Below are 15,622 nucleotides of genomic sequence, written 5' to 3'. Positions count from 1 at the left end.
GAGAGAAAGTTCGTGAAGATACAGTATATCCATATTAGATGGCATATGTGGTTTTATGAAAATGTGGAGCACAGTACGTTCGAATTGAACAGATTGGTGATGCCTGGCATTCTGTGGCTGCAAGGCTGTTTTCACTGTGTGGCCAAAGTGATTAAGAACAACATCTGGCTTGGCAGGAAAGATTGGAGACTGGCAGTAAGGCATGATGTGAATGACTCATTGACATTATACAGGTCCGAAAAAGACTGTGGGGATGTGAAAAAGCGAAGAACTACTGAGAAAACAGACAACAGATTAATGGCATTTAATTAAATATATACATTGTAATAACACATTTAGAACAGAGCTTGTTGTAAGTAAGTGTCGTCTTCTCTGTCTTGGACTCAACCTCAAGAAAAGGAGATCACATGACTAAATGGAGCAGCAGGAATGGGGACTAAGAAAATAAAAGGCCTGTGGTCTTCTAAAGGGGGCACCTGCTAATAGTAGCTCAATGTTGCCGATCAAGAGAGGTGGAAAATTTGAATTTCCAAGAATATACTTGGCAATTTCTAAATACAGATAGTTGATTTTTTGGAAGTTTAAACATTATATGTACTATACAAAGTGTCTAGCCCAAATAATGCCTTTCAAATTCTTTTCTACAAAGGAGCTCAGAGTCCTGAGCAGGTTCTGCAAGCTAGGACTTAGCCACAGGGGAGCAGGAATGCTAGAACTGGAGTATAAGATTGGAACTTGATTGAAGGAACCAGTGACTAAAACGAGGACACAGGGTCAGGACAAGAATAACAACTAGACTGATTTAATGCTGAATCACCTGAACTACTGAAATAGGGTTTCCTAAATCTTTCTGATCAAGCACAGTTTGGGGCCAGACAAAAAAATGGGGTTAACCCTACAGGCAGGAATCAAGAGGCTCCAGCTGTAGTAAATAAAGCTCTCTGCTCCAAAGAAGCAGAGGCAGGTGTGTGTCCTCACCAAGTCCCTACTACAGCTATTATCAAACAGATAGAAGAGTGCTTTGAAGAAGTAGAGCAAGAGCACAGAGGTTTGACCACTTCCAGATCCTTCTTCTGGGATTCTCATTGCTTAACTGCAAGAAGCTTTCTTGTAAAAATAATTTACCAGTAAGATCTAGGAGTCACATATAGACATGCTCAAATGCTATCTGAGGTAAGTAGTAAAATCAGCCACATATTAAAAAAAAAAACTAATCAAATTGTCCCATTCTCCTAAGTATGGGGTTTGATTTGAAGTTTGAGTTCTTCAAAGGAGTTTTTAAATTCATTTACAACGTTTTCCTGGTTAATGCAACCTCCTTGTGCTTTTGTAAGTGTTAAAATCTTTAGAGAGGTGTGCTGACCAACTTGGTGGAAGTGCCCCTATTCTCACGATAGTTTGTTCTTAAGCAATTAATTGGCTAATCATCTTACAACTAAAAACATGCTTTTATACAGGAATTCTAATACCTACCTCAGAGTATGTTGTGTAAATCAAATGGGATTTTATGAGTAAAATCATGTTTTTTTTAACTTCTGAGATAACATAATGTGCATTTTTCATTTATTTTAAAATAAACACAACTTGTGCTTAACTCTAGAAGGATGGTACATAATAATACATTCACTCATATAGAACAAACATGAGTATGTTATCTATTGAAAATGGCAGATGTAGTAGATGGCTATAAAAGTGGCTGTGCTTTGCATCTTGGCATTGTACCATCTCTTGGCTTTGTTCATGACTCACTGGGTAACCTTGAGCAAATCGCTCTTCCTTTCACAGTCCATTTTCTCATTCCCTAGTGCTCTACACTTTGTTTTCTTCTTTTCTTTCTCATGTTCTAGTTGTTCAGATAATTTCAGCTCTATTTAATGGCAAAACAATTACAGGAGTTCCCTCGGGCATTTTAGTCATATTGCATAAGAACATGCCTTTCTTAAAACATATTACCTAAATGGCAAATTTTAACTTATGCATTAAAATCCTTCTCAAAAATAATTGCATTACAAGTAAATGTAAGTAAATTAATTTTTCTGGACAAGAAATTTGATTTTAGATATAAATAGTTCTTGTAGAAATGATTTATTGGCATACATGGAAAGGGAAATTGAATACAGAATATGTTTAGAGTAGAAAGGATTTTTTATATAAGTTGCTAATAAAGGTAGAAAATATATTCAGAGAGGTTTATGTTAGATTATAGGACATTAGAGCTTTACCATTAATGAAGGAGTTATGTGGGTTCTTACAAGTAAATGTCAAATAAGCTCATTATCCTATGATGTCATAATTTAGAGGTAGGTAGGGTCTTGCCTACGGCAAAGCCCAATCTCTCATGCAAAGCAGCAATGTCCTATATGAGAACTAAAGACCTCAAAGGAAAGCAAAGAGAAAAAAGAGTTTTCCAGTTTAAATATTCACTTAAAGTGTGTATTCTTCTGTATTATATATTGAATATTATTTTATGTTAGACATTGAAAATTCAGTTTTTAGGTAGTTCATGTTGTATACAGGCTGCTCATAATATGCAAACCAAGTTATCATTAATCAAATAATACCGTGTTACTCTATTGAAATTTCACATCCACAAGCAAGATGCACTAACCTCCTGACATACTTCATTCCCTCCATGGACACTTCAGATTTCTCTACTGAAGCCCATGAAAATACATTCTTTTGTCCTAAATAAAGTGTTAGATTAATTAGAGAGATTCTAGAATGCATTTTTCTCCTCCAATCTTTCCTAGTATTAATTTCTGCTTTGAATAATTTTTTGTTGGTTGATTCATTTTTGTTCAAGAGAGAAGATTTTTAGGTGTCGAGGTAGTTTTACTTGAGCTTTAGTTGCTGCTTTCCAGTGTATGAATTAGCAAGAAGCTAGAATGGGGATTGGAGACAGAACTCAAACACAGGCACTCTGATGTGGGAGGGATGTAGGCATTCTATGTGGCATCTTAACCACTTTCTAGATATACCCTGTGGGCAGTGGTAATGTCTGACAGTTATGATTTTTTAGCAGTAACTTGGTGCTGAATGAATGCGATCTTCTCATCTGACAGACATTGGTAAGTAGTAAAGTAGTAAGCGGTAGTGCTTGGCTTACCATTTACCTTTACCCCACAACATAGTCAAGCTTTAGTATGTGACCAATGATCACAAAATCAGTGATGCCTTACAGTAATTTATTTATAAATGTTTGCCAGTTGGCCGGGCAAACTTCTTAATGCTGCAGTATGCCATATTGGCTACTCAGGCTGTCACATGGTCATAGCACAGGCTTTGAAGCCCGTAATATAATCACTGTTAAAGCCCCTGAATATGTTTCATGCACTAACACCCAATTAGTCAGAACAAGCTGCATTGCCAAACTCAGTGCAAGTTGGAGTGAATGTTTGCCAAGTACTTAACTAATTTGCCACACCAAGGCTGAGGGCATAAGGTAAAATATTAAAGGAGAAAGAGGAGTGAAACGAAAAGGAAATGGAGAAGAGAAGAAGGAGGAATTGAAAGGGGAGATCTAGCATGTATTGTCAATGCGAGAATTTTTTTTTCCTGTAAGACACTTTGTTCTCTGAAGTCTGTTTCTAGATATAGAAGTAATAACATAGAAGAGACCCGAAGTCTTGGGATTGTTGTTTGGAAATCCTTCAAGAAAATAAGAAAGATTGGAAAGCAGAAGAAAATAATTAGATTACAAAGAATTTGAGAAAGTCCTCAGTTATATCACCATGAAATTTTGCTTCTCAGAAACTCATTTTTGTAAAGTTAGCTGAAAATAGTATCATGCTAACATCAGACTGCTGTCAATGTGAAAGGCTGTTGGTTATAAATACAACTATGGTTTTGGAACAAGAGAACAAGATACTGATTTGAAAAGGTGGGGCGAGGTATTGGCCAACATTCAGCAGAGTGAGTGAAAGAGTTGGGTTGAAAAAAAAGATGCCATAAGTTCAAGGGCAGAAAAATTATTGTATTGCCAATGAGGTTCATTCAGATGCCAGAGAATGGGCATGTCAATAAGAGGTGTAGGTAAACAAGGTGTCGATGACACTTTTGATGGATTCCGGTAGCAAGAAGCAGAGATTCAGAGCTCTCTGATGCAGCAGTCACAGTGTTCTAGAGGTGAACGACCAAGCAGATGCTTGTAGATCTGGACAGTCAGGCATTCATTTCTTTGAGTCATTCTATGGCAAAAGCCCTTGTGATTTAGGCTACTACTCAATTTTAATTGAATATCCATGGTGGAGAAGAAAGCAGAGACACACTTGTTTCTTTGAATCATTCTGACAGTGATTGAATTGGTAAGGGTGGGATATTTGGGGAAAAGTTGCTGATTTTGGTGCACTTACCCTTCAACAAACAAGTTATATTGTTGACATTTTTATCTGTTGGAAATGTACTATTATATAGAGAGGAAAATTCTTTGCCTTTCAGAAAACAGCTCAATTTTGGTTAAATTGTGCCCACAAGGCACTGGGATTTAGCAGCAGAGGCAAAGCCATCAATATCTGTTCCAAAATCAAACCTTACCAATCTAAATCCACTTCTTCACTACTAATAATCAGCAGATCCTGTGGCCTTGTATTCTTTACTTTGCTCTAAGCACAATGAACAGAATGGTGCTCTTCAGATATCATTGTGCATATGAATCACCTCAGCAACCACTTCCAATTCAGTAGATCTGGAAAAGGGCTGGGAAGTCTCATTTCTAATCAATTCAAGGTGAAGCTGACACTGCTCAGTTGTACATCATATGTCATACTCTGATTTGCAAATGAGTATATTGAAAAAGAACAGCCTTTGGTTCTATGCACAATGAAGTATTTTTTTAAGATTTATTTTATTTATTTGAAAGGCAGAATGAAACAGAATTACTTTCCAGCTGGCCACAACAGCTGGGACTGGGTCAGGCTGAAGCCAGTATTGAGGAGCTTCATCCAAGGCTGCCACATGGATGTAGTGGAGCAAGGACTTGGAGCAATCTTCAGCTGTTTTGCCATGCAGTTTAGTAGTGAGATAGATCAGAAGTGGAACAGCCAGAACTTGAACCGTGTTGATGCCGGCATTACAGGCAGTGGATTGGGTGGGAGTATACCTTTGACAAAAGCCTTTCTCTGACTTAACCTTGAACTGTTAAGCTAAGAATGCAGAAACCTTAACTACTAGTTCAGTGGTAGAGCTAACAGTTTTGTAGGTCCATGGGCTTATGGATATCTGTTCCCTGAATTGTTGCCCCATAGCAGCATCATTACCTGGGAACTGTGAATCTAAGGACATACCTGAAACCTTTGAAATCAGAAATGCTGTCTGTAGTATGAACCCTAGTTCTGTGATTTAGATACATTTTGTCCCTGAAAAAGTTCACAGGCTGAGAGATCGGTGTTTAGTGTGGTAGTGCTGAAGAGGTAGAGCCTGTAAAAGGTGAGCCCTTGCAGATAACTGCATCACTCTCAGAAGGGATTGATGCCGATTTACTGGAGTTGATTACTTCCTGCCAGATCAAGATTTTATAAAAAGATTGAGGCTTGTGCCTTTCTGGTTTCTCCCTACTGACTTTCCAGATGATCTCTTCTGAACTCTAAATAACTCTCAATGCTGAAATTGAGTGGGGAAGAAGGTTGGGTGGGAAATACCACATACAAGAAGGGGCCAGATAAAAGTCTAGAGGATCAGTAAATCACAGTGAGACATTTCATATTAATCTGAGTTAGTGTAGGTTTTTTTTAATTTTGTTATTTTAAAAATCATTCTCATAATTTGGGACAAACATTTTAATAAAAATGGCTAAAGTATGATGAAAGACATGTATTTTTTTAAACCCCTTGCTTAACTGCCTGGTTTACTTCTATGTGTCTTGAAAGGATTTAGTTTAAATAATGCTTCTCCTAGGACGGTGGGGTTAGGAGTGTGTATCTTCAGTTGTGTGGTTTCCCTGCAGATTTTCCTTCATGGCAGGAAGTTATCACACTGCATTGCAACTATGCCTTAAATAGTTGATCTTCCTCTCTAGAATTGTAACTTCCCAAACACAGGAAAAAAATGTTTCATGTTTTCCCACCATTGTAACTCTACGATCCAGCATGTTTTTGCTGACTAGCGCAAAAGAGGAAAGGAGGGAATTTCTTCACAGAAACTGCCAATAAAGAGTATTTTTTATAAGATCTCCTGTCTGAAAGGTAATAATTTATCTGGCATTTGCAGAATGAGTAAGAAGTTTCCAGGCAGGGAGCTGAAAGGCATTCCAGGAAGAGCAAACTGCATGAGCAAAGACCAGAGGTCTAGAAACCCATTTGTCCTGAGATCAGCACCCCTGCAACATAGAACAGTAGCAAGAAGTGAGGGCGGAGAGGCAGAGTTGAGTCAGCCTCTGAGACCTTGTTCGCTTTTCATAGAATTTGGTTATAACCCTTGCTGATAGTATCACCATCTCATCAATTTGGGAAATTATAGACATTTTTTAACAGAGAGGAGGAGAGACAGAGAGGAAGATCTTGCAACTGTTGATTCATTACCAGCAACAGCTGGAGCCAATCCTAACCCAGGAGCCTGGAGCCTCTTCCGGGTCTCCCACCCTGGTGCAGGGTCCCAACACTTTGGACCATCCTTGACTGCATTTCCTGGCCACAGGCAAGGAGCTGGATGGGAAGTGGAGTTGCCAGGATTAGAACCGGCACCCTTATGGGATCCTGGCACATGCGAGGTGAGGACATTAACCCCTAGGCTACTGTGCCAGGCCCATCAACTGCATCTCTTCTGATGCGGCTCCTGCTAATGCACTCAGAAAGCAGCAGAGGTTGGCCCAAGTGTCCAGGCCCCTGCACTCATCTGAGAAACCCAGAAGTTTCAGGTTTCTGCTTGGCCCAGTGCCAGACATTTAGGCCATGTGGGGGGTAAACCATCAGATGGAAGATCTTTTTCTCTCTGTCTCTCTAACTCTGCCTTTCAAATAAACAAAAGAAATTTGGAAAAAGAAATTGAATTCCCTGATATTTTCCTCATATCCAATATGGATAATAATAACCATCCTTTGCAGTGTATGCATTTATTTATTTATTTGAAAGACAGGTTTACAGAGGTGAAGGTGTGCAGAGAGAAATAGAACAAGAAAAGATAGAGATCTTCGATCTGCTGGTTCACTCTCCAACTGGCCGTATCAGTCATGGCTAATCAAGACTATAGTCAGTAGCCTGAAACTTTATCCGAGGCTCCCACACAGCTGATAGAGGCATACTTTCTTGGATCATCTTCTAACGTTTTCCCAGATGCATTATAAGGGAGCTATGATGATTCTTAAATTCAAAGGACTATGTGGTTCAGGTTCATGTACACAATGAAACGTAAGTGTTTAATTTGTCACTGTTCCATCTCAGTTCTGTTACTCAAATTTAGTGTTTTAATAAATAGTAAACTTTTATTTGAAAACAAACTTTGTCAGGTAGAATTTTTGTGTTTTAGTTTGATTCATGTGATCCTGCTGATGAAGATAGACGTGGTTAGACCTGGTAACTTCATGCGTACCAAAAAGATGGGTACTCTCAAGTTGTTGGGCTTAACACGTGGTTTAACATGCTCATCAATAATCAAAGCAGTGTATACTTAAAGTGGACATTTAATCCAAGTCCAGCTCCTGTATGCAGCTTCCTGATAATGCAGACCCTGGCAGGCAATGGTGGTGACTCAAGGGCTTGGGATCCTGCCACACCAAGGGAGACTTGTGTTATGCTGCTGCTCCCTGGCTTTGGTGTGCCCAGTCTCAGCCATTGCAAGAGTCTGGAGAGTTATCCAGTAGAGAGGAGGGCTGTCTTTCCCTTTCTTCCTCCCTCTGTCTCCTTTTCTCGCTAAAACTCAAGTGAATCATTAAGAAATACAAACAAAATATGTTCCTTTAAAATGATTTTTAAAATCTTTTTGAAATGTACTTTTGAACTAATGAAAGCAGATGTATAAAGGAAAAGATCATAGCTAATTGGGTGAGAACATATGAAAGAATGGAAGACTAAAAACTGGGTAAAATGCAACATCAAGAAAAAGTGACAGCAATGTGATTAAGATAAATGCCTTAAAATTTTTATTTTATTTTATTTTTGATGATGTTTACATAGTTGATTAAGGTGGGAAGGGTTAAGATTTTGGAGAGAGTAGGTGAAACCATTGTTTCCAAATTTTCTTTTTCTTCTTCCTGTATCTGGGGAAAGGGAGGAGATAAGGGAAGAAGCCACTCTCAGCCTTCCAACTGGGTCAGTACCTGAGAATGGGAAACGGCCACCCAGTGTCATGCTAGGTCTCTGGTATAGAGCATGCTACAAGGGTTCGTCTCAAGTGGTTTTGATAGTTCTGAAATGCTATCCATCTTGCTAATCCAAGGGTGAGGAAATCCCTCCAATGTCCGTTGGCTGACTTAGTCCACCTTAGAGTCTCCATCCACCCAGAAATGTGCTATTAAGCTTGGTTGGAATAGTTGACCAATTTATTCTGTGCTGCTTTCTCTGCTGTGGTACCAGATGTCTTCTGCAAGCTCCAGTGGACTGCTAAATCCTCCATGTGCATCTGGATATGCCATCCACTGCTTCCTCTAAGTTACTGAGCAGGCCCAGTTCTGACACATGCACTCCATGGTCTGTATATGATCATGGTCTGACATACATCATCATGCACAGATCCCATGATTCTTCTCATGGTTAGAGTTCTAAGTCCAGAATTTCACTTGTGAAGGTATTCCAAAAGAAACCTTGTCTGAAGTGATCCCAGACATGACTTGTGTGTGTGCTTGCCAGTATGGGGTCCAGCTCTGTCCATCACCCATAAATGCTAATGTACACACTAATAGTTGCAATTATTGGGTTAGTTCTGTCTCCAGCCCGATGGTGTACATAAACCAATAGATGCTGTGGCACAGTCCAACACTGCCCACCACATATTAGGCCCTCACATATTCCAGTGGGAGCTGCAGCCTAGTTAGAATAACCCTCAATAACCCCCACTAGGCTTTCTCCCAGCCCTGATTCCTGTACTTGGCAGTATGTGCAGCAGACTGGTCCAGTCTGTCTCAAAGCCCATTCAGCTTTCATATAGTTAATGGGCATTGAGTCTAGCTCAAACCAACCAACCCCACTATCCAGCCCACATTCACCCAGGCCTGCCACCATCCCTGGTTCTCATGCTCAGCAGTGGGAATTACAGCCCATCAGAGAGGTGCCCACAGTTTCCCTAGAGGTCCCAGTCCCACTCTCAAATCTTATATTCTCCAAGTGGTTCTTCAGCCTAGCTTGACAGGACTTGCCTCTAATCCCAACACCTGCCAGTTGATGATGCAGCAAATCCAACCCAACCTGCACTTAAAATTGCTCATGCATGCACCACTGGATACAGTCAGTTAGCCCAGCCTGGCTCTCCCCCTAACCCAGTTTGCTGCAAACCAATAGATATTGAAGCCCTGCACGGCCTGCTCTGCCCCTAGTCCCAGTTCTCATGCTCAACAGTGGAAACACTGGCCCAGCATGGGAGGCTGCACTGCTCCCGCAACAGGGCTCACATGCAGCCCTCTTGCCCCTGCTCAGGTCTTATGTATGCTGATGGGTGCTGAGGCCCAGTCTGGTATGATCTGCCTCACCTTGGCATTTACCATGAGGTGCTGTAGCCTTGCTAGCCTGGTCTGCGCCAGTTCCATTTCATACTGGCGGGTAATACAGTCTAACCCAGCCCAGCCAGCCCCCAGTCCCAGCTGTAATGTGAACTAGCTGCTATTACAGCCAGACCTAACCTGTACTGTATCCTGTCCTGGTTCTCAGATTTGCCAGTGAATGTTATGAACTGGCCCAGGTTAGCCCTCCCTCAGACCTCATCTACATGTATGCTGGTGGGTACTCTAACCTGGCCTGATCTGGGTAGCTCCCAACCTTGGTTCTTGCACTCATCTGTAGAAACTGCATCCTGACAAAGGAGTTCCCCAACCTCCTCTATAAGGTCTCCAGCCAGTGGCAGATCTTGCACCCACTTGTGGGTCCTTGGCCTACAATGATTTAGTGCACCTCCTGTCATAGCAGAATGATGGCCTTGAGCATCTGCCCCAAACTCATTCTGGTTCTTACTGTTGGGTAAGCCCAATAGCAGTTGGTACACACCCAGACACAGTTCATGCATAGTTCAGTGGATACCAAGACCTAGCCCAACCCATCCCATACCCTCCCTGACTCTCACGAGCACCAGTGGGTATTGGAGTTTAGCCCATAGGCCCAGTGCACACCAATGCTGACAGACACTACAGCCTTGTCCAGCCCAAATTGCTGCCCCCATGCTGGCTCTTCACCAGTGGAAATCAAGACCCAGTAGGGCCATACCCTTAACTTCCCAACCAGGCCTGTTCCCAGTGGCAACTCCTGTGCATGCCAGTTGTTTCTCTGACCTAGCTAGGGCTAGCCCATCTCTGTCTTGGCCCTTGCCATCAGCTGCTGCAGACTAATCTGGCTCAATCTGCTGCTAGTCCCAACTTTCATTGTCAGGTGCTGCAGTCTAGCACTGCCCCATCTGCTCCCATCCCTGGCTCATGTAAACTGGTAGATGTGATAGCCTAGCCTGGCATGACCTATATTCCAGCCTGGCTCCTGCCTTTTCAGTGGGCTAAGGTTGGCCTAGCCCTGCCCGGTCCACCAACCCACACACTTGCTGATGGGTGGAGCTACCCTGCCTGGCCTAACCAACACCCAGGCCTGAATTACATGCTCACCAGAGGGAGCGTTGTCACTTCGGGGGAGTTTTCCAGACTTCCCTACTAGATCCTCTCCCAGACCCATATCTCACATGTGCCAGCGGGTGCTAGGTCCCCACCAGTGTAGCCCCCCTGCTCTGTCCTGGCATTTATATGAGCTGGTAGATGTTGAGGCCCAGCCCACCCTGTTCTTGAGAATGCCTTTAATTTTTTGTATTATCTTCCCTCAACTATTAGTGTATTATATTTTATTTGAGCTAAAAGAAAACTTTATTTCTCAAACAAGGCAGTCATACTAAAATATTTTCTCCTAAAACCTTTGGAACTTTATTTGGTGCTTATGGTATTTTCTAATCGGATCTCCTCCCACTTGTAAATTTTGTTGGTATTTAAAATTGATTTTTCTACATTGATAGTTTCCAGTAACTAATTCTTGGAGGATCATTGTGCTACTTGTTCCCTGAAAATTAAGTGCCAATATTGTTTCAGTGGTTGACGTTCCCATAGTGTCTTCTCTTTTTAAAGTATTTTATATCTTAACCATATCTTAACCTATCAGTTGTCATTTAGGAGTTCCATGGTTGTTTCACTGCTTGAAGGACAGATAAATTTTCTCAAACACCGCCTTTAGTAGAAAAGTATAACTGCTATTTCATGTACAGCTTTAATGGAAAAGTGTTCTGATTTTCCTGATTTTTAGCAAGTACCCCAATAATATTTTGCCCAGAAATATTGCATTTTGGAAACCCAGTAGCATAAAAACTCAAAAAACAGCACTGTAATGAGGTGTCACATGAAGAAAAATAATCATGAAATAACAGATCGATCAAACAGCATGCTGTCAGGAACAAATAAACAAGAGCCCATCACAGAAAGTGTCTCTTTAATGATAATTTCAGGAAACTTTTATCTGTATGCTATTTTATTAGCACATCACCAGTACTTTTCCTAATCCCATAAAGCAGTGATTCTCAACCTTAGTTATACATTGTAATTGCAGCAAGTTTTAGAATTACTGTGCCTGGACTAGAGGAATAGGATTTCTTTTATTAGGCCTGTGTTATAGCCTAACTATAGGCACTGGGATGTTTAAAATCTAATTATGTGTTTTTGGTGCACTCAAGATTGAAACCACTGAGTTAGAGATATAAAATGGGGTTTGATCTGTTTAAGTTGGAATTATAGAATTGGTGCCAGAATTTACATTACACATTAATTTTAAGAATAACTTGGATGGCGGGCTGGGCCCGGACATGCCTGGGTGCGGGGCCTGCTTCCTTCTGGGGTGAGTACGCCGAGGGGGGAGGCCTCCGTGACTGGGCATGTCCGGGGCCCACCCACCACCCTCATTGGGTGGTGAATGGGATTGGGGAGGGGCGCAACCTTGGGCCTGCAGGATTACACCTCCGGCTGCCAGAGGCGAGCCGAGGGCTGCGGGAGAGGACGTCTAGCTCGGATCCCGAACCCAGTCCGCCATGTGCCCATGGCTCATGGCGGGCTGGGCCCGGACATGCCTGGGTGCGAGGCCTGCTTCCTTCTGGGGTGAGTACGCCGAGGGGGGAGGCCTCCGTGACTGGGCATGTCCGGGGCCCACCCACCACCCTCATTGGGTGGTGAACGGGATTGGGGAGGGGCGCAACCTTGGGCCTGCAGGATTACACCTCCGGCTGCCAGAGGCGAGCCGAGGGCTGCGGGAGAGGACGTCTAGCTTGGATCCCGAACCCAGTCCGCCATGTGCCCATGGCTCATGGCGGGCTGGGCCCGGGCTGCCAGGGCGCCATTTGGCGCCAGGCTGTGCCTGCTGGCCGCCTGGCCAGGGAGCTCTGGGGTATTGGATGTCTGAATCGCTGCTGAGATAGCTCTAGAGTGACCCCACTGTTTCTGGGATCTGAGTCAATCCTAAAGATTCCCAATGCCAGTAACTCTTCCTTTGAAGAACTTCCAATCCCTTAATAATGCTGAGCTTTGAACACCTATCAAGTAAAAGATAAGCTCCGGCTTGTCTAGCAGGCTGGCACCTAATGGTCCTCGGAGCAACCATGTGCAGGTGCGTGATTTACAGCTAGGAACGGTCCCAATCTGGGATGCCACAGCTGGGATGAGGTTCCCACCAAGGGGTGTATGTGCTGGAATGGGGGCTGCGTTCTATCTAGGAAACAGTTGCAGTCACCCGAGGCACTAGTGTGGGCTGGGATTGGATGCACCAGGCCGGTTCAGATCCCAGCACCATCTGGTGTTATGGAGAAACAGGGTAGATGTGGGACTGACTAGGCTGGGTCTCAATCCCCTTCTGAGCCATGTGTGAGCTGTATGTGGGTATGGACGAGCCATGGCTGGGCTGAAACATCCAACAACAAGAGTCAGAATGGGGTGAAAGCCAGCCAGGAAAAGCCACTGTTCTTGCTAGGACAGGAGGTGAACTGAGTAGGGTTGGCTCAAGAACCCCCTGGCAAGCGCAAAATCTGGCATTGGGAGGGGTTCTGATGGAGGAGCCTGGGCAACTCCTCTGGCGGGACACAGTCCCTGCAGGTAAGCGCGAGAAGCATGATTGGAAACAGCCCAGAATAGGCCATGGAAAGTTTCCCACTGGCATGCATTTGGCATGGGTCAGGAGCAGACCAGGCTGAATCAGTTCACGTCATCCTCTGGCAAATCCGATCACCAGAACAGAGTGTGGAATGGGCCGGGTTTGGTTGCGACAAAACCAGTACACATTATGGAATGCCAGGGCGTGGTTGCCTGTACTGGATATGAATGCAGCACCCATCCAGCACACGTGAGATCCAGGAAGGGAGGGGCAGAGCTGGCGGGGGGTTAAGGGGCTGGTCCCCTCGCTGGACAGCCACTCCCACTGGAGAGCGTGGGCTGGGATAGAGACAGACACGACTAAGCAAGGCTACAACACCTGTGCGCTGCATGTGGACTAGATCAGGGCCTCAGCATCAGCTGGCAGAAGCTGGCACTGGGGACCAGCTCTGTCGAGTCAAATCACAGGACCACCTAAAGAGTGCATAAACCGGGACAGAGAGACCTGGGAGGGGAAAAGTGGGTTCCCCCCTCTTGGGTCACTATTCCCGTGGGAGGGCATGAAAACTAGGATGGGGCCTGGGATGGCTAGATAGAGAGGTACTCAACAATATCTGTGAGGGCTGGATGGTTGAGTTGGTTAGATAAAACTAAGCTTTAATACCCATTGACAAGTACCAGAGCCAAATGGGATGGGGGACAGATTGGTCTTCTGCTACACATACTGGCAAACCAGGGTAGGGGGCGGTCTGGTGGGGGTTATTGTGGGTCGCCCTGACTAGGCTGCAGCTCCCACTGGTTGATGTAAGGGCCGAACCAGACTGGACTGCAACACCCATTGGTTCCAGTGCAACTCGGGACTGAAAAGAGAACCAACACAGCAATTGTAACCACCAGCTGATCGGGGTGATGGACTGTGCCGGGCCCTGTGCTTGCTAGAACATACAAGAAACTAATCTGGGAATACCTCAAAGTATCTTTGGAGATCTCCCCACTTGAACTGCTGGACTCAGAATTCTAACCAAGAAAGGACAGAAGACAGAATAGGACAATCATTCATCTCAGCTACATGTTGGCAGCGAAATATGGGACAAATGGAGACTTCATGATGGACCATATCAATCAGTGGACCACCTCATCGAGCGAAACTGGCAGTGACTCATAACTGGAGAACTATTAACTCCACTTGAGCACATATCTCAGAGCATGCCCCACATCCGGGACTTGGGGTGGGCGGGAAACCAGGTGGGGCTTCTCCCTCAATATCTCCCTTTACCTCAGATACATGATGGAAACAATATGGACATAATAGCATTGCCCACCTCCCTATCCCCCTGAACCTTTTTTTTTTCTTTTTTTCTTGTTTTTCCTTCAACTATAGTTAACTATGTAAAGATTGTCAACAACAATGCAATAAAATGGAAAAAAAAAATAAAAAAAAAAGAATAACTTGGTAACCACAGTGTGCCTTAAACAATAAAACACTAAGGAACTAAAGGTGTCCAGGCTCCCTAAATCTTGGGATTCTTAAAAGTCCTTCAAATAACAATGGCTGATTTCTTTAGCAGGCTCATTATAGATAACAGAAACTGTATCTGTTAATTTGGTATCAGACGCAGCTTCTGTCAACAAAACTGTCTATGCAAAGCACATGTCCCCAGGTTTATACATGATTAAGTTAACGAAACACTCCTCCAAGAATCATCCTGTTGACACATGTCACCACTTTGAGTTGCAATTGGGTTAATTAAAAAGGGAAGCATGGGTTGTGCTTCAGCACTTTAGCCTAAGGGTCTCCAAAAAAAATTGGAATGATAAATACACTATCCAGACTGCTGCTGAAAGCTGGTCAGAGGTCATTTTAATAACCTGGGGCTCAGTGTCATTAGAAAAATATATAGCATGAGGAGCCTGCCCAATTCCTCCTAGAGCAGTGGACTGCGCTGTCTCCTGTCTCTGAAGGTTCTTTGTACTTACTTTTAGAAGGATGCTTGGCACAGGTGTTTAGCACAGTGGTTAAGATATATGCATAATGTGTCAGAATACCTGAGTTTGAGTTCCAGATACACTCTGATTCAAGCTTAATGACAATGTAAACCCTGAGAGGCAGCAGGTGATGATTTGATTTAAATACTTGGGTCCCTGCCTGTAGGAGACTCAAGTTTGAGTTGTGGAATCTTGACTTTGGCCTGGCCTAGGTCTGGCTGTTCTGATCATTTGAAGAGTGAAACAGCCAATAGTAGATTTCTGTTTCTGTCATTGTCTCTTTGTCTTTCTAATAAATACATGAATATTTTGTTGCAGAGCGTCCCAAGTGTAGGATGTTAGGAGGAGTCTTTATTGCCCAAACGTGGTGACAGCAGCTCCCGCTACACTCCAAAAGACACT

The 15,622-nt window shown here is 43.4% G+C and overlaps 1 protein-coding gene across 3 annotated transcripts in view; it reads left to right on the top strand.

Annotated features, from left to right (window-relative positions):
- DLG2 (discs large MAGUK scaffold protein 2) overlaps positions 1-15,622 on the top strand; it is a 746,421-nt gene that overhangs the window by 58,279 nt on the left and 672,520 nt on the right. The gene's annotated exons all lie outside the window — the stretch shown is intronic.

This window comes from Ochotona princeps, chromosome 4 (assembly GCF_030435755.1).
Source record: "Ochotona princeps isolate mOchPri1 chromosome 4, mOchPri1.hap1, whole genome shotgun sequence".
Taxonomy (NCBI): Eukaryota; Metazoa; Chordata; class Mammalia; order Lagomorpha; family Ochotonidae; genus Ochotona; species Ochotona princeps.
This window is presented reverse-complemented; position numbering and strand designations above follow the sequence as displayed.